Raw genomic sequence first — 19,196 nt, 5'->3', positions numbered from 1 at the left:
AATACTACTCATGCCCCCGCTCCGTCTGCTCGTGCAGATCCGTCGAAGAACATCGTCCATGTTGGGAAGATGTCGATGTAGAACACCTCCTCGTCAGGCAAGTCGTCTGAGATTTTCCAATCAGCCGGGATTGGATGATCGTCAAGGAGCGTTTGGTGCCGTTTGCAGTTTCAGCTCGTGCAGGCAAGGAGCGTTTGGTTGTCACCTTTTAGGCTCGTGTGAACGAGGAGCTTTTGTTGTCACCTTTTAGGCTCGTGCGAACAAGGAGCTTGTGGTGTCGTTTGCAGTTTCAGCTCGTGCAGACAAGGAGTTTTGGTTGTCACCTTTTAGGCTCGTGCGAACGAGGAGCTTGGTTGTCACCTTTTAGGCTCGTGTGAACGAGGAGCTTGGTTGTTGCCTTTTAGGCTCGTGCGAACGAGGAGCTTGTTTGTGAATTTGTCAAATGATCTTAGAGAAGCATTCCTTGCAATCTTCATAGCAAGGAGTCTTGACTGAGTGATTGAAGAAGTCTTTGGGGAAGAAATCGCGCATCGTGATGGCAACGGACGATCTTTGTGTCATAACTTCATCATCTTCAACACTTTCATGTAGCTTTGAAGGTTGACGATAACTGCTTTGCCCCCTTTCCGATTGGTGAACTTGTGGAGGAGACGTATGTTTCTTGTGCATTTTCTTTGGAGTGACATAAGTCCATCCTTCAACTTCACTTGACTTGACTGACATGGTTTTGGAGCATGCCCCCAGCGGTTGAGGTGAAGATTTTGAGTTCAAAGAGCAAGAAGTGACGGTGGTATAGTTTGACTTCACCACATCATTAAGATCTAGCTCGATGATCCCTTTCTGAGCCAACTTCATGATGAGATCTTTTAGCACAAAGCACTTTTCCGTCGGATGACTAATGAAGCGGTGGAATTTACAGTACCTTGGACTGTCAGTACGGTTCATATCTTCTGGCCGTCTGCACTCAGGTAGGTCGATCACCTTTTTGTCAAGCAAGTCTTTCAACATGGCAACCACGTCAGAGTCGGGGAATGGATAAGTCTTCTCCTCAAGCTCCTTCAAAGTGCGTCTACGTATCTCTTGATCACGAAAAGCTTCGGTTTGAATCGCCTTGCTTCGTGTATGGATTTTGACTGGAGTTGTGTTGACCGTCATTGCTTCCTTGGTGGGTTTCCACGTAGCCTTATCCACCTTTGGCCCCAAAACTTTGTCATTCTTGTAGTCGGCGATCTGTTCTTTCTTCCCATGACGGGTGATGCTTAACTCCATATCATGGGCGCGGGTGGCTAACTCCTCAAATGTTCGTGGTTTGATGCCTTGAAGGATGTAGTGTAGTCCCCACTGCATGCCTTGAACGCACATCTCAATGGCAGAGGTTTCAGAAAGCCGATCTTTGCAATCCAGACTTAAGGAGCGCCATCTATTTATGTAGTCGACGACAGGTTCATCTCTCCACTGTTTCGTACTGGTCAGCTCTAGCATGCTTACAGTACGACGAGTGCTGTAGAAACGGTTGAGGAATTCCCTTTCTAGTTGGTCCCAACTGTTGATAGACTCAGGTTCGAGGTCAGTGTACCAGTCAAAAGCGTTATTTTTCAGCGAACGCACGAACTGTTTGACGAGGTAGTCTCCCTCTGTCCCAGCATTGTTGCAAGTTTCAATGAAATGGGCGACATGTTGCTTCGGGTTGCCTTTTCCATCGAACTGCACGAACTTTGGGGGCTGATAACCCCTTGGCATTTTCAAAGCATCAATCTTCTTGGAGTAAGGCTTTGAGTACAGTACGGAGTCATACGAGCTTCCTTCGTACTGTGTCTTGATAGTGCTTGCGATCATCTCCTGTAGCTGCTGGATAGAGAGAGATCCCATGAATGCCGTTGCTTGGTCTAGCTTCGGCTTCTCTTCAACTTTCTCCACTGGTGGCTCCTCTTCTTCGTCGACTTCTTTCTTTAATAGGCCAACATTTGGGTCGACTTTCACGTCGGGCAGCGCATCTAGTTGGTTGACAAGTGCGGCAATCTGCAAGTCCTTCTCTTCCACAGTCCGTGTGAGCTTTGCGATTGCTTCATTCATCTGAGCTAGCTGCTCCTCGATTGAAGTTGCTCCAGTGGTCATGACTTGCATGGTTGTACTGCCTCTCGAATCAGCGTCGGAGAGTAGGGACTCTGAGTATTTCCTCAGGCTTTCTCCCCTTGATGCCCTTAGCGAGGCTAGGGTGATCACAGGCTCGTATCTCAGGTGCTCTTGTTCATTTGACAGAGTTAATGCAGGGGCGGAAGCCGCGGCAAAAAGAGCTCTTGCTTTACTTCGGGTTGTGATGCCCGAAATACCACCACTTGCGGCGATGATGTTCTTGTTCTTTGCTTTGATTGCAGGAACAACTTGATCCTTTCTTGATGCCATTTGCGTTTTTTTGATGATTTGAGGATAGAGATGAGAGGTAGAGAGGTCCCACTGGGCGTGCCAAATTTGTGAACACGAATTTTCCTTGAAACAAGAAACAAGAATAACGTGTACAAAATAATATTTTGTTTGATGATTTTGGGGTTACGATCTCTCTCAAATTTGGTCCTCTGATTCTATCTTCGTAAGGTGTAGGTTTGTTGATCCAAGGGCCGTCGAGGCTTGATCTTGGATGAACAGTTGTAAGTTTCTTCAAGGGCCTTTGTGGCTTTGATCTTGAAGGTTGATGGAAGTTTCTTCAAGGGCCTTCGGGGCTTGATCTTGAATGTTGATGGATGAGCGGATCTTCAAGGGCTTTTGGGCTTGATCTTGAAGAACAGTTGGTTTTCTTCAAGGGCCGTCGAGGCTTGATCTTGAATGAACAGTTGGTTTTCTTCAAGGGCTTTTAGGCTTGATCTTGAAGAATAGATGTGTGGATTTGTTTATTGATCCAAGGGGCCGTCGGGGCTTGATCTAAGGATGAACAGTTGATGAATGGATCTTCAAGGGGCGTTGGGCTTGATCTTGAAGAATGGGTGTATGGGTTTGTTAAGGTCGTTGATCCAAAGGGCCGTTGGGGCTTGATCTTAGGATGAACGGATGATGAATGATGAACGCTTTCTTCAAGGGCCGTTGGGGCTTGATCTTGAATAATGGTTGTGTGGATTTCTTCAAGGGCTTTTGGGCTTGATCTTGAAGGTTGATGGATGAGCGGATCTTCAAGGGCTTTTGGGCTTAATCTTGAAGAACGGTTGGTTTTCTTCAAGGGCCGTCAAGGCTTGATCTTGAATGAACAGTTGGTTTTCTTCAAGGGCTTTTGGGCTTGATCTTGAAGGTTGATGGATGAGCGGATCTTCAAGGGCCGTTGGGGCTTAATCTTGAAGCACGATTGGATGTGTGGATTTGTTGAGGTTGTTGATCCAAAGGGCCGTTGGGGCTTGAGCTTAGGATGAACGGATGATGAATGATGAACACTTTCTTCAAAGGCCGTCGGGGCTTGATCTTGAGTTGGTGTAAGTTCTTCAAGGGCCGTCGGGGCTTGATCTTGAAGGAGGATTTGACGAAGAATGAAGAGGGCTTTCTTGATCCTTCGGAATTCTTGGGAATTTGGATGGTTGGAAGCTTTGGAGTTTCAAAGCTTCAAGGATTTGGGGAATTCCTCTTCTAATTTTGGAGTAGAGAAATGTATTTGTGAATTCCTTGATGCTTGATACCTTGATGGAGAAGCCTATTTATAAGCTTTGAGAATGAATCACCACCACAAAAATATTTTTTTCCTTTCCAAGCACCATTGCCTAATTTTCCCACTTAATGCAATATTGAAATTGAAGTGGTGTAACTTATGGCCTAATTTCCCACTTAATACCATTTTAAACTTGAAGTGGTGTAACTTATGGTCTAATTTCCCACTTAATACCATTTTAAACTTGAAGTGGTGTAACTTATGGCCTAATTTCCCACTTAACACCATTTTAAACTTGAAATGTGTATGCTTTGTCATTGCCCAAATGAGAAAAACTTGTTTTGATCCTCAATGGATTGAAATGTACTTGCCTTGTCATTGCCCAAAATGAGAAGAAAAACTTGTTTAATCCTTCAAGGGTATTTCTTCCTATTTTGTTGAGTCACACGCCATGTGTACAATTTGTACAACACGTGGCGTATGCCATGTATGCCTTGACACGTCAAAACTTTAATGCATTGGTGAACATTTGTTTTACTGAAATTTCGATGTCTACAATAATAATAAAATTAAATGAAAATGCTTCAAACTTTATAATCCAAAACTCACGGACCAGCCAAAAACTAATAGTCTTACTGACTTAACTCAAGAATGAATGTGAAGGGAACTAACTAAATTGTAAAACATGAATCTCCCACTAATGCAATGCATCCAAATCGAAAACTAAGCCCATGTTCTTCAAATGCACATGGAACGCTGCATTAGGAAGAGCTTTATTGAGTAATTACCCCAACATCGACTTAGTATCAATGTAATCTATTTTGACTTGCTGTTTCTTGACTTCCTTGTGAATCATCTTATACTTGAGATTCAAATGTCTAGTTCTATTAGACCTTTTGTTATTCCTAGCATGGAAAACAACTGCTTTGTTATCGCACCATAATTGAATGGGCCTAGCAATCGATTCGACAACATTCATGCTAGATATGAAGTTCTTTAACCACACAGCTTGTGAAGTGGCTTCATAGCAAGCTACATATTCAGCCTGCATAGTAGACGTTGCAACTTCCCTTTGTTTTGCATTTTTCCAAAACACTACTCCTCCAGCGAGCATGAAAATGTAGCTGGAAGTAGACTTGAGAAAATCTGCACACCCTGCAAAAATCGAATCCGAGTAGCCAATCAACTCAAGGTTATTGGTCCTTCTATAGCACAGTTTATAAGTCTTAGTCCTTTTCAAATACTTATGACTCTCTTTGCAGCCATCTAATAAGTCTAGTGCACACTTGTGCGTACATGAGGCTGCCAATAAAAGAAGCATAAGGTCTTCCAACCATCTCTGCCTTTTCAATTTCAGTTTGAGGGCATTCGGATTTATTGAGCTTGTTTGCCCTTGCCATGGGAATGTCACAACCATTGCAATCATGCATCTCGAACCTTTTCAGAATTCGTTCAACGTAAGCCTTTTGAGATAAGCCAAGTATGTTATTCTTCCTATCTTTGGTAATTTCTATCCCCAAGACGTAAGATGCCTCTCCCATTTCTTGCATCTTAAATCTATTAGACAAGAAAGCTTTGTCTCATGTAGTAGGGTAAGATTTGTGCTAGCTAGCAAGATGTCATCTACATAAAAGACCAAGATTACAAAATTCCCCCCACTGAATTTCAGATATATGCACTCATTGGGCGGATTCTCAATGAAACCACAATCTTGTATAACTTGATCAAAATTCAAGTACCATTGTCTTGAGGCTTGTTTCAAACCATAAATGGATTTCTTGAGCTTACACACCAAATTCTCTCTCCCTTCTTGAATGAACCCTTTCGGTTGCTTCATGAAAATTTCTTCATCCAAATCACAATTCAAGAATGCGGTTTTTACATCCATTTGGTGTAGAAACAAGTCAAAGTGAGCTACAAGTGCCATTATGACCCTAAATAAATTTTTGGTAGAAACCAAAGAAAATGTCCCATTGTAGTCAATTCCTTCCTTCTGATTGAACCCCTTGGCTACTAATCTAGCCTTATATTGCTCTATGTCTCCTAGAATCTCTTTTTGATTTTGAATACCCACTTACATCCTATAGCCTTTCACCCATTTGGTAATTGTACTAACTCCCAAACTCCATTCTTACTCATTGATTCAAGCTCAGACTTCATGGTTTTCAACCACTCTTCATTTTGAGAACTAGTCATGGCTTCCTTAAATGTAATTGGATCATTAAACTCTCCCAGATTAAATTTAGATACTTAAAGATAACAAATCATCCAATATTGCATGCCTTCTAATTCTTTGGGATTTTAATCATCCAATATTGCATGCCTTCTAATTCTTTGGGATTTTCTTAAAAGGACTTGGTTTTGGTCATCGACATTATCAGTAGGGACTATGAGCTCATTCACTTGGATTTGCATATCATGGTCATCATGTGCAATTTCTTGCTGCTCACTTTCCACATGAGCAATAGGAAGTGGACTTTCTTCACTTGTTGCCATGGTGGGGTCAACCATAATATCTTCTCGTTCAATAGGTCCTTGTTCATTATTTACTTCATTTTCCTCTTCAAAGCTAAAGCTTTCAACCTCTAAATCACCAACAGACTCTTCTATAAACTTAGCTCTCCCAATTTCAATATTTCTTATGGTGTGATTTGGACAATAAAACCGATAACCTTTGCTTCTTTCAAGATATCCAATGAAGAAACAACTAATGGTTCTTAGGTCTAACTTTTTCTCCAATGGATTATAAGCTCTTACTTCTGCCTTGCAACCCCAAACTTTTAGATGAAATACACTCGGTTTCTTCTTGTACCATAATTCATATGGAGTGCTTGGAACAAATTTGCTAGCAGCTCTATTTAAGATGTAATTCGCTATCTTTATAGCCTCACCGCACAAAAACATTGGCAACTTTGGGTAGCACATCATACTCTTCACCATATCTTTAAGAGTTCTATTTCATCTTTCTAAAACTCCATTCTGTTCAGGTGTTCTAAGATTAGTGTAATGTGCTACAATGCCATTCTTTTCCAAAAACTGTGCAGAAGGTCTAGGACGACGACCAACTTCATCATACTTGCCATAGTATTCCCTACCTCTGTTGGATCTAACAACTTTAATCTTTAAGTCAAATTTTTTTTCCATTTCAGCTTTATATATTTTAAAAGCTTCAAACACAGTAGATTTTTCAGCCAAAAGATATATGTAGCCATACCTTGAATAGTCATCAATGAAGGTGATGAAATGTTTAAAGCAATCATGTGTTGGTGTAGGAAACAGACCGTAAATGTCGGTGTGAATAAGTTCCAGCAGATTTTGGCTTCTAATTGCACCCTTCTTTTTGGTGTTAACCATTTTTCCTTTTATACATTCAACACAAACATCCATGTCTTGATAATCAAGTGGTGGCAAAATTTCAGCTTTTGTTAAAGTTTGCATTCGTTCCTTTGATAAATTTCCTAACTGTTTGTGCCATAACTTGGATGAAGTTTTATTTGTTGAAATCCTTCTCTTAATTCCTACCGTGTTCTTGTAAACAAATGGAACCTTGCAATTTAGCTTAAATAAACCATCAACAAACATACCACTTTCAACAGAATTCAACTTATGATTAATATTGAAGCCATCTTCATTAAAATTCGGAAACCAAATTCCGTCTCATTGGTGTAGGATACTGATTGGTTTCCGGTTACAGAATTCAACTCCCTCACACTTCCATCGACAAAGTTGGTTGTTATCAATGAGTTCATAAGGTTTCCGGTTTCAGCTTTATCGAATTCCTTGAACTTAGCTTCAATTGATGCTAAAAATTCCTTAGCACTATCCGTATCAGCAATACCACCTCTCACAATGTCAGACATTGCCCTTTTCATAATAAGAATTGCCATCCTATTTTCCACACTTATGAGTAAGAAGAAAACCTTCCACAAATTCTTATAGTATATATTCCATGCCATACTGTTGTCTAATTGAACCAATTAAAATAATTCACACTTACGAGTAAGAAGATTATTCTAATCGTTATAATTAAAACAATACAATTTGATCAATAGGACTTTGGATTTAGAGACCATTCAAATCAATTAAGCTACTACGGCTTGCTTAATTGATATCAAATAAGCAATACCTAAAAACTTGATCATATATTACTTTATGCATGTCGAATTATTAATCTTTATATTAGACATGTCTTACTAGAACCTGCAAACAATCTATCATGCAAATATATGTCCAGTTTCAATGTCTTTCAATTAATCCTTATATTGGCAATATAATAATGTAAACCCCTCATCCAATTGTTTGGCATGCAAATTGAAGGCAAAAACTGAACCAGAAAACTATAAACTATAACATGATGAATGACAGAGAAAAGAACTTTACCGAGTTTTCTAATTTAATTTTCTTTTAAGGTCTTAATCATACAAGCTACGCTCTGATACCACATGTGAAACTTTATTAACCTATATAGATTTAAACTCAAGTATGTAACTAACCTGAAGACATCATGGATAAAAGCTTGGTGCACAAAGAGTCTTCCATGTTGTACTGATCCTTAGCAAGCAAACTGTATGGGGAGTTTGTGAATATTGCGTGTTTCAGCAAACGCAGGGACCTTCACTTATATAGGCATGTTAACATAATAGTCTTAGCCTATCATTGAGACCTAATAGGTAATTGAATATGTCTATATCTCCTTAACCAGTCAGGATTAGGAACCCTTTTTAGCAAGAATAACAACTTAATATTACATTCATTTTGCAACAGGTAAAGTCCAAGTTAATTCCTTAATCCTAACTTGATCCTCAAGTAATGTACAATGATTGTGAGACCACAAAATCTTGTTAGAACCAGATTTTACTCCAACATGGAGGTCTTTGGTTCTATTTATAGGTAGGGGAGAAGGAGTAACCTTGAAGATATCATTGAGCTGGAGCATGGTTAGATCAGTCATTTGATGCTGACAGTGACGGTATTCCTGGTAAGTAGTCTTTAATTGTCTTGAGGCAGCACGATTGAGGTAAAAACCTCAGCATATATAAAAAAAAACACGTGTATAAGCATTTAATAGGGTGAGATATTCCCAGGCTTTGATATATTGAGTGGTAAAAGCACCTCAAATAGAACTGTGTCCAAGCTGTTAAACAAGTTAGAGAGAAATGAGATTGTCATTTGAATCCAGGCTTGGGCTGCTAAATTGGTGGGCTAGAGTCGTGCAACTTTTGCCTAAATAAAAGAAGATAGGCACTATAATATGCCTTATTTTTATTTATGACCCAAACACCTCATCCCAGACTAGTGGCTCATTAGCGGCCGAATTAAACATGCCTAAGCTAAGTGGGCGTAACCCTAGCTATATATGATAGCTGCAAAAAGGAACCAGCTACATTAAATTGCCTGGCTTATAACGCATTCTTTTATTGTTGAATATAAAATGAACAATAATTTACATGTGTTAACAGCTATTAGTACTCACCATGACGAGTCATGCATGGACTTCACATTGGAAAGGCTGGAGCTCGATGATATTCAAAAGCACAAATATTTGCTCAATAGAAAAACGTCTCTATGTTTTGTTGTCAAAATTTTTTTTGTTTAGAATGTGCTGATCTAGAGACACTACTACGTTTAACTATTTGCGCAACAAACAAAAGTTGGTTGCGTAAAGTGTCATTCTGTCGCACAAATGTATGCATGATGGAAACTTCGTCGCGCAGAATCCATTGCGGAAAGATCGTGAAGAAAGACTTTGCGCGACGAATAATAGCATTGGTCGCAAAAACACGGCGAGACGATTTAGCCTTCGTCGCACAAAATTTATAGGAACGAATGTGTTCGTTGCACAAAATACCAGGATACAAACGTGGGACAACTAGTATTCGTCTCTTGAAATGTTGTGCGACGACAGTTTACAGTTGCGCTCTGAAACCTTGTTAGTCGTTATAATATTGCGAGACGAAGGTATTCGTTGAGCAAAATTTAAAAAAATAAATAAATAAAAATAATTTAAGTTTTTGTTTTGTTTTTTTTTTTTTTAATTTTGTAATAAAATTAAATTGCAATTAAAAAATGTAATGAAGAAAAAAAAAATTTATTTAAATAAATATAAATGTATGGACAAGGAAATGTTTAAAAAGTAAGGGAGTACAAAACTAAGAAAATAATGTGGCGTAATCTATGGGGTATCATTCGGAGGCGACTTGAAGGTCTCGAGGTTAGGGACGGGCTCAGAGGTCAAAGGGGCAGAGTTGTGAGCATGCTTGGGTTGGAGGGGCTCAGATGTCAACAACGAACAAAGAACTGGGAGATGAATGCTGGACGAACCAAGGGCTTGTACAATCTATGGCATCTGGCTCTGATATGAGGCGAGCTTAGTCCTAAGGTTGGCCACCTCTGCTGTCAAAGCTATCACCTGACTCTTTGACTACGATGATGAAAAGGCTATAGGTTCCTGCCGCTGGGCATTCTTTATCCCCTACAATACATCCCCGGTCTCCGCCCAAGAGTCAGATCCAAGGTTTCTGTAAGGATCTGAAACCCTGCATCTTTTGGGGGATCCACAGACTCGAACGGAGTCTCGGGAGGAAGTTGGGAGGCATACTCCTGAAGAACCAACTGCCTTTTCTCCATCATCGTTGCCTGTGTAATATAAGATGAAAATATTAATAATAACATTCAAATAATAACCATGATACTTGAATGCATAAGATAGTAATTACAATTGAAGAATATTTACATGAAGTGACTCGGCCAACTCATCCTCGGGTCGAACATAAACATCGCTGAGGACATTGATCTCTAGAAATTTTGAACCCCCTTGAATAGAACAAGATACGAAAATTGTTAGTACAAAAAAAAAATTAATATTATTGACATGTTAATTGAATATGAAGGCCGCGCATCCATCCTATATGAGAAATGTCTCGAATTGGAATGGTGGAGAAGAGTATTCTTCTCCCGATTGCTCTTGTTGGTTTTGCCTTCTTTTATTATACAAAAAATAAACGTATTAGTTCTATTTAAATGAAATATAAAAAAATCAATAAACATTAGTAAGAAATGTATAATACTTTTAAACTTAATATAAAAAATGTACCACATAGCTGGGCCCCTGAAAATGACTGCAGAGCCACACCCAATTATCTTCCCGATCCTCAAACTCCTTTGGGCAAACTTCCTCAAGAGCGACCTGCAGATCATCAAATGTCTAAAACATTGGTGCAGGTCGCTCTTCCATTGCTTGTTCAATTCAGAGAATAGTCTGTTGACGTACGCTAACATATTGTCGTTGATGTCGTTGAAATTGTAGTTCGTCTGCAATATAACAAATTAATTACATACATTAAGTAATATAAATATATAAAATTTGAAGGAAAAACAATTAAAAGGTAGGATACTTACCGACAACTGTGCGCGCTCCTTCGTCCTCACCTTGTCCGGCAGCGCCTTCCAAGACTTCCATTGCATAGGACAATAGGTCCAAACAACGTGACTAGTGTTGTGGGTCAATGCATTATGTTGCTCCACTGTTGGTGCAACCCAATGCCTGCTGTCGTACCCGATTGTGATATGTTTGTTGGTCACTAGGGTGACCCTTGCTGTCTTCAACTGGCAAAAGGTCCCCGATTATTTTTCTTTGATGCAAAAAAATAAAAAAAACATTCAAACAAACACAACAAATAAAACCAAAATTCCTGCAGAACCTCCCCTAAAATTATAACAATTCCTAAACCCTAGATTATTGTAATGAATAATATGTGATATCCAACAACAATCACAACAGTTGAATAAGCCAAATTTGGATCAAACACACAATTGCATTATGTAACAATTTTGATTGAAAGAAAGCCTAGTCACTTAACCTTTATACTAGCACGCTAGTGATAGTAATTTCCAATAAGCTGGAGAAACTAACAAAATTTAAATTCATATGCAGGATCAAGTCATGGAAACCAACACTTTTTGCGCATGTCTATGGTCTTTCGGCAAACAATTTTGCTTCGGAAGCATTCTCTTGAAAACCCCCAAAAAGTAATCAAAACAATAGTCATTTTCCCCTTCCTGATTGGTGTTTGTCGATGCAAATGGAAAAGCTTCATTTATAATATCCATGACTTGTTCATTAGGATCCACAATAGGTTCAACATTGTCCACTCTTGTGGCGTTTAAAGGCGAAACATTGTCTACTTGTTCCCCATGATGGTTCCAAGTATTATACATCTCAATCATTCCATTCCTTACCAAATGAAATCGAACATTTTCAATTGTCTCCCTTAACTTGTTGTTACACCTCCTACAAGGACACTGGATTCAAGTTGCACCCGGGTTGTGTGTACGTGCAAAGTCAATAAAATCCTCAATTCCATCCAAGCATTCGTCCATGTATTTATTCAGGCTCTGTATCCACGTCCTATCCATAATTCCTAGAACCACAATAACAATACAACAATCATTATAACTTCATACAAATGATAGTGTCACCTTATGCCTCTGGTGAGGGCCTTATCCCATTCGGAAATGCATAATCATGTCACGTAATTTACGGCGACATCAAATTAGATTTCGACGTGGTTAAATTTTGGTAGCACCTCGGTACAGTTTTTCAGGTGTACAATGTAGATATAAAATACCTAAGCGCCATCCAAAGAACGTACAGAGATGACAATGATAATTCAAGAATTAATTGGATTGCAGTCACGCTTTTGCATCCGTGCGCGAAATCCAACTAATCCTCGAACGGGAAACTAAGTTTTACTTTAAAAAAAAAAACAAGTATGAAGTTAATTTCAATTAACTTCGTACAACACAACACATATTTGTATGTCATGTACAAATTTAACAACATAAAATAAATATAATTTCACAACACAATATAAACATAACAAACTAAGTTCAACATAATTTAATTAATTTGATATTTTTTTTAAAATAAAATGAAGAAAATACCTTCTCAATCGTTCTCCACCAATCGCTAATCACACATAATATCCCTATAGACAACGAAATTAATGACGTTACTATGAATTTACGTTAATACTTTTACCCTAAAAAAAAACCACTTACCAGACACACCGAGATAGCTCGATCAACCTAGAGAAGAAGATGGAGGGAGTATTAAATGATAAAATTGAGAGAAAATGGAAATGATAGATGCTGGATTGAGCAAAACCGAAGGGGATGAGTGCAGAGGCTAAATCTACAATTTTTGTACAGTTTGCCTCTGTACAACCTGAATCCAGATTATAAAGTTCACTTTTAGATGAATGATTTTGTGCTACGAACAAGGTCTTTGTCGCGCAAATGTCCTTTGCACGACTAAAATAGTCTTCGTCGCGCAAAAATTTACCATTTTTTTATTTTAGGAGAAATTGGGTTTTCATCCCTCTTTTTTCACCTCCATTGATTATAACCTTATTCCTTTTCAATTTTTCATCAAGGTCCCTTGGTTTTAATAAACATCACTAATTATTTTAGTAATAAAATATTTTTCATATAAAGATAATTAAATTAAATTTTATTTCTAAATTATTCATTTAGTGTTAGAAACATTACATTTGACATATTTATACTAAATTTTGTATCATATATTTTTATCTTTAGTTTGTAACCATTTTAATTTGCAACACTTTTTTAAAGTTGTGCCAATTTTCCATTCAATTTTAGTTTGTACCCATATATTAATTTCTTTTTGTGTCCATATTTTTCAAACTTTTATTTGTACCCATAATTTATTAATAATGTATCCATTTGTCTTTAAAAATGTACCACTTTGTTAATGTACCCATTTGTCTTTTGGTAAGTACCATTGCTTTTGTGTAAAATGTACCCATTGTTATATATATATATATATATGAAATGTACCCATTATATAAAACGTATCACTTTCTTTTGAATAAAATGTACCAACTTTTTGAATGTAAAATGTATCATATAAAAATGATCAATTTTTTGTATGTAAAATGTCATTAATATAAGTAATTACAAATCATGGTTTTTATTTAAGTATAATTTTTTTAATATTTTCAACAAATTATGGATTTTATTTAAAATCTCATTAATATAAATAACTACAAATATCAAATTTTAATTTAAAAATTATAACAACCTACATAGAAATGCATTATGACATTAATTTCAGAGACTTCAATAAAAAACTGAAAACCAAAAAGGTTTCAATTAAAGAACGTTGATAAATAGAGACCACATCCAAAATCACCCTTTACTTTATTTCCTTTACTTTATAATTTATTCTTTTCAACAAATTGCACGGCGAAAACATGTATCGTCGCACAATGCATATTTTTTTATTTATTTTTTATGTTTTTCCGTTTATTTGTCTGTATTGTAAATGTTTATTTTATTATAAATCAAAAACTCAAACCTAATTAAATATTAAATTAATTAACAAAACTAATTTACTATCCCAAATAGAAATTATAATTAATGTAAATATTAATACTCTTCCACGTAACATAAATTTATTAATTAAATTAAATATAAAGACCAGAAAATCTTATTTAAAAAAAAAAACAAAGAAAATGGAACCCTCCTCAACTTCAATCCTCCCTCGCTTGCAACACATCAAACTTCCATTGCGGCGAACTCTGCTTGAAAAGCCCATCCAAATAAATCCATTGCTTCCCATCGGTTTCATCAACATCCCAATGAACCTACATTATTGCCAATAACAATAAATGTCACATCCCAGAATGGCTCTGCCATAGCATATTATTGTCTGCTTTGGGTGTCACATCCCCGCCCGTGGGGGGGGGACCACTCCCCGGGCCCGCTCCACCATCGTAGCACGATATTGTCCGCGCTTTAGGCCCTGACCACGCCCTCACAGTTTTGTTTTTGGGAACTCACACGAGAACTTCCAAATGGGTCACCCATCCTGGGAATGCTTTCGCGCACTACTCGCTTAACTTTGGAGTTCTTACGGAACCCGAAGCCAGTGAGCTCCCAAAAGGCCTCGTGCTAGGTAGGGATGGGAATATACATATAAAGATCACTCCCTTGGGTGATGTGGGGTGTCACAATAAAAATTTGGACCATTTCTCGATTTATGCGTGTCATCCTTGTGCAGGGGCCATGCTAATCTTCTCTGTATCGTTCCAATTTTATCGGATGTCCCCGTGACATCCCACATTGCCCAGGGGAGTGATCTTTATATGTATATTTCCATCCCTACCTAGCACGAGACCTTTTGGGAGCTCACTGGTTTCGGGTTCCATAGGAACTTCAAAGTTAAGCGAGTAACGAGCGAGAGCATTCCCAGGTTGGGTGACCCATCGGGAAGTTCTCGTGTGAATTCCCAAAAACAAAACTGTGAGGGCGTGGTCGGGGCCCAAAGCGGACAATATTGTGCTACAGTTGTGGAGCGGGCCCGGGAAGTAGTCCTCCCTGGGCCGGGATGTGACATTGGGCCTTGACCACACCCTCACAGTTTTGTTTCTAGAAACTCACACGAGAACTTCTCAGTGGGTCACCCATCCTGGGATTTCTCTTGCCGAAACTGACTTAACTTCAGAGTTCTGATGGAATCCAAAGCCAGTGAGTTCCCAAAAGGCCTCATGTTATGTGGAGGTGGACATGTACATATAATGAACATCACCCCCTCTTCGGTGGTCGATGTGGGATGTTACAATAAATTAGTAATTTAAAAAATATTATGTATTAACAAAAATAATTGTTCATTATTTACTACAAACGTACCGATAACTCCCTCAGCATGGACTTCTTAACCCTCAGGGACCTTTTTCCAATACTCAAACTTGGCAGAACAATCCCTCTGCACAAAATTCCCAATGTCATACCTAAATTCGGCATACACCTCAGCCATACTTTTGCCTTGAAAGTACGACACTTGCTTCCGTCGATACCTCTCTGATCGCACTACAAGTTTCTTTTTGCCAAAACCTTCTCTAGAATCGGCCATTCTTTTTGAAACAATTTTTTTTTTTTTTTTGAAAACTAGGGTTCTGAAACTGTGTTTATATAGCACTAGGATACCTTTGTGCAATGAACCCATTCGTCGCACAAACCTCCACGTTCGTCGCACAAAACGCGTCATAAATGCGCAATAATTGGGAAGGTTTGAATGCAATATGACCATGCTTTGCGCAACAAGCATCTTATGTTCATCGGTCAAAGGAGTCTTACGCGACGAACATAGCATCGTGCAATATATTTAGCGACGAATGGAATGATTGTAATTATAAAGTTTACATAAACATATATATCTATGTTTGCATAAACTTTGTAATTACAAACAAATATTCAATTAAATATTTTTTTCTAAAAATATTTATTCTAAAATAATTAATACTTTAAATATTTAGTCTATAAATAATTAATACCTGAAATATTTATTCTATAAATAATTAATACCTTAAATATTTATTCTATAAATGATTAATGTCTTAATCCATACAATTATTTTGAGCATAATTACGATATTCATTGAAGATTGAAAACCCATACAAACCGAGGATAGGGTGCTTGCATTAGGCCTCAATAAAAAATAATAAAAAAACAAACAGGAATTAAAACCTAATTAAGTCCAAATACATAACTTATAAAAAAAAAAAACCTTAAATTTAAATATTCTCATATAAAACATAAATTTAAAACTACTATTTCAATGTCCTGGTCCATTACGAAAGACTTCATAATGCCACCGCCCTCCAATGCATCCTCCATCAACTATTCGTTCGTATCATCATCAAGAGTATACTTACACTGTTACACATATATGCAAATAAGTAATTCTAACATATAACTAAAAATTTCACAAACTTAATTATTGATCTATCAACAATATACTTACTAATAGTTCATCCATCACAGCCTTCTTCACATTCTCGGGCACATCTTTCCAAGAATGTCACTTAGCAATGGGACAATTATTCCCCATGGCTATAGCAATCGCATACGCAAATTCAAAATGTTACCTCAAATCATTTGGCTTGGCAGTGGGCACGCTATGATCCTTATTTTTATCCTCCGTTTGTTCTTGAAGAATAAGGAGAAAAGAATTGTGAAGAATAAGGACATCGCATATTTATAGGAAGGTTAGGACCCTTGCGCAATGAAGGCTTTGTCGCACAAACATCTATATTAAATGTGGTATTGATTCCTCTGATTCACCTATAGTGAATGGTTTGATTGAAAACTAACAGGAACTTGTGCGACGAACCCTTGGTTGCACAAATGTTCCCCTTTCGTCGCGCAAGTTTTTCACGCCAAAAAAATTACCCCATGTTTTCTTGCAGACTTTACGCGACAACAACAAATATTTGTTGCATGAAGTATTCTTGCGCGATGAACATTTTCATCACACAATTTATTTTCCTTTTTCCTATCCTATTGCGTGACGAAACATTTTGTCCATCGTGCAAGTAAGTTTTATGGGACGAAATATTCTTCTTCGCATAAGCTGTTTTTTCTACTAGTGAGAGGAACTTGACAAATATATATTAATAATTAGTTGTGAAAATAACAGGTTTTCTCTTTAGTTTTTTCATTCGTTTTCCATCCGACGTCAAAGACATGTAAAGTTGTATATAAATTTTCCCTCTCCATTTTCTCGATTCATGATTTGCTAATGTGCTTAAATGTCAAAAACACTCGACACCATCCCAATTTTATATTCTGTCATCCAACTATGTATTTCAACCAACAAGAGCATATTTTTTCAAACATGTTACTTCAATGAAAGCAAACTGAGTAATCAAATGCTCAACTTCGACTATACGACAAAACGAGTAAAACAAAAAAGAAGAAGAAGAAATATAATTAAAATAAATATATTGTAATGTTTGGAGTCATCACAAATATACATAACTGCGATTTGTTGGCAGCTAAACATAGATCGATGACCTAAACAATGATTAAGTAATCTCATTCACGTTTTTCACGTGATTACTGCCGCATTTTTTCATCAATCATGGATTCCTATTGGTCAAATGATAAATAAAATAAATATACATCTGGAAGCCTTTCAGGTTTTGAACTTTTAAAAGCGTTGCTCTAAATATACAAAGCACAAATGGGGCCGCGGTAATGTATAAACTATATAGTTATTTCCAATTTTGGATAAATCCAATTTCCCTTCTTCCTGGAACGATGCCTCATTTTAATTCTTAATAAACTTTTTTTTTGTACTTAAGATTACTCACGATATTTTTTTTTCCTAGTGCCATTTCATATCTGATACGAGTATCTTGCCGCTTTCTTTCCCCGTTTACATGGACAATGTTGATTGAAAATTAAGCAAAATCATTGAGCAATTTAGAATTAATAAAACTGGATCTTCATGATCTTCCAATAAAGTCAATTGCTTGTTACTAAAAGCTACAGCTCACAAAGGAAGACTACACGGTTGAATTTAAGGTCGAAATTCAAATATGTAAAAGAGTACTCCATTGCTCCATTACTCTGTTTGCTTTTTAGAGTAAAAGGTAACTCACACGAAATGTAGTTATTAATAATATTACTTTATAAAAACATTAAGGTGGTGATTTGTTTTGAGTCATCAAACTAACAAAGTATGAGAACAAATGAAGTAAGAAATAATAATTATGAAATAAACAACTCTCATTAGTAATCTCATACCTTAATTTTCAAGTATGCCATACCAAAATGAATTTTCTCTCTAAACTACTTTTTGTAGTCAATGTACTACTAGCACGAATTAGCTAATCTACCTCCCGAACGCTAGTTTTGAACCAATTCAATCCAAGGTTAAGTCAGTTGCCGATATGCGACGTGTGTATATATATATGTGTGTGTATGATACACACACATATATATATATATATATGGGGATGGATCCGTGACATTATGTTTTTGACATAATATCTGACACAAGTTTTGAACCATTAGATCATTCCACTTTTAAAGGTTGAAATGTGAGTTGACATGACAATTAATTCTTTTCTATTTTCCTAAAAATACATAAAAATATAAACAAAACTTTACAATTATAATTTTCTTTCTCTCTGATCTATCATTAGTTATTTTCATTAAATTATGTTTCATTCTCTTTTTTTTTCGTGTCCCTCATCTTAATGATCTTCTCTGGTTTAGACTTTCACCGAATTTGGTAGTTAAGAGTTATAGTCTAAACTAGTTTAGTGTTTAATTAATAGTATAAGAAGAATCCTACATAATTTCCATGGCTACAGAATAATATACACAGGTGTGAAAATTGAAGGAATAATCAAAGCACCATAACAGTGATGGTGAGTTCCATGGGGGTACGAAGCTTTGTGCGATAAAAAGGGGTTTAAATGACAGCAAACTCTCTCCAACTAAGCCTTCAATTTCTTACGTGGTGCTGAGTCATTTGAAGGCAAAGCTTTTTGCTGTCAAATTTGACAGCAAATGTCAAATTTATTAAATGATTTTTTAATAGATTAATATAATATATAATAAATGTTGTTATGTTTTTGAAATATTTGATTGGTTGCCTTAATCATTGGGCTCCACAAAAAGATAAAAAATTTATTAAATGACATTATTATTTAACATATCGGGTGGAGCAAAATATTATATAAAATGTTAAATTGCC

The 19,196-nt window shown here is 37.0% G+C and overlaps 1 non-coding gene across 1 annotated transcript; it reads right to left on the bottom strand.

The window, feature by feature from the left end:
• Positions 1–14,662: 14,662 nt before the first annotated feature.
• On the bottom strand, positions 14,663–14,762 carry LOC125470928. Its single transcript, XR_007253290.1, has one exon. It is a non-coding gene; the product is annotated as a U6 spliceosomal RNA (small nuclear RNA).
• Between the last annotated feature and the right edge of the window lie 4,434 nt (positions 14,763–19,196).

This window comes from the organism of the source record quoted next, unplaced genomic scaffold, assembly GCF_019419815.1.
Source record: "Pyrus x bretschneideri cultivar Hongxiangsu unplaced genomic scaffold, Pyrus_bretschneideri_v1 Contig102, whole genome shotgun sequence".
Classification (NCBI taxonomy): domain Eukaryota; kingdom Viridiplantae; phylum Streptophyta; class Magnoliopsida; order Rosales; family Rosaceae; genus Pyrus; species Pyrus x bretschneideri.
This window is presented reverse-complemented; position numbering and strand designations above follow the sequence as displayed.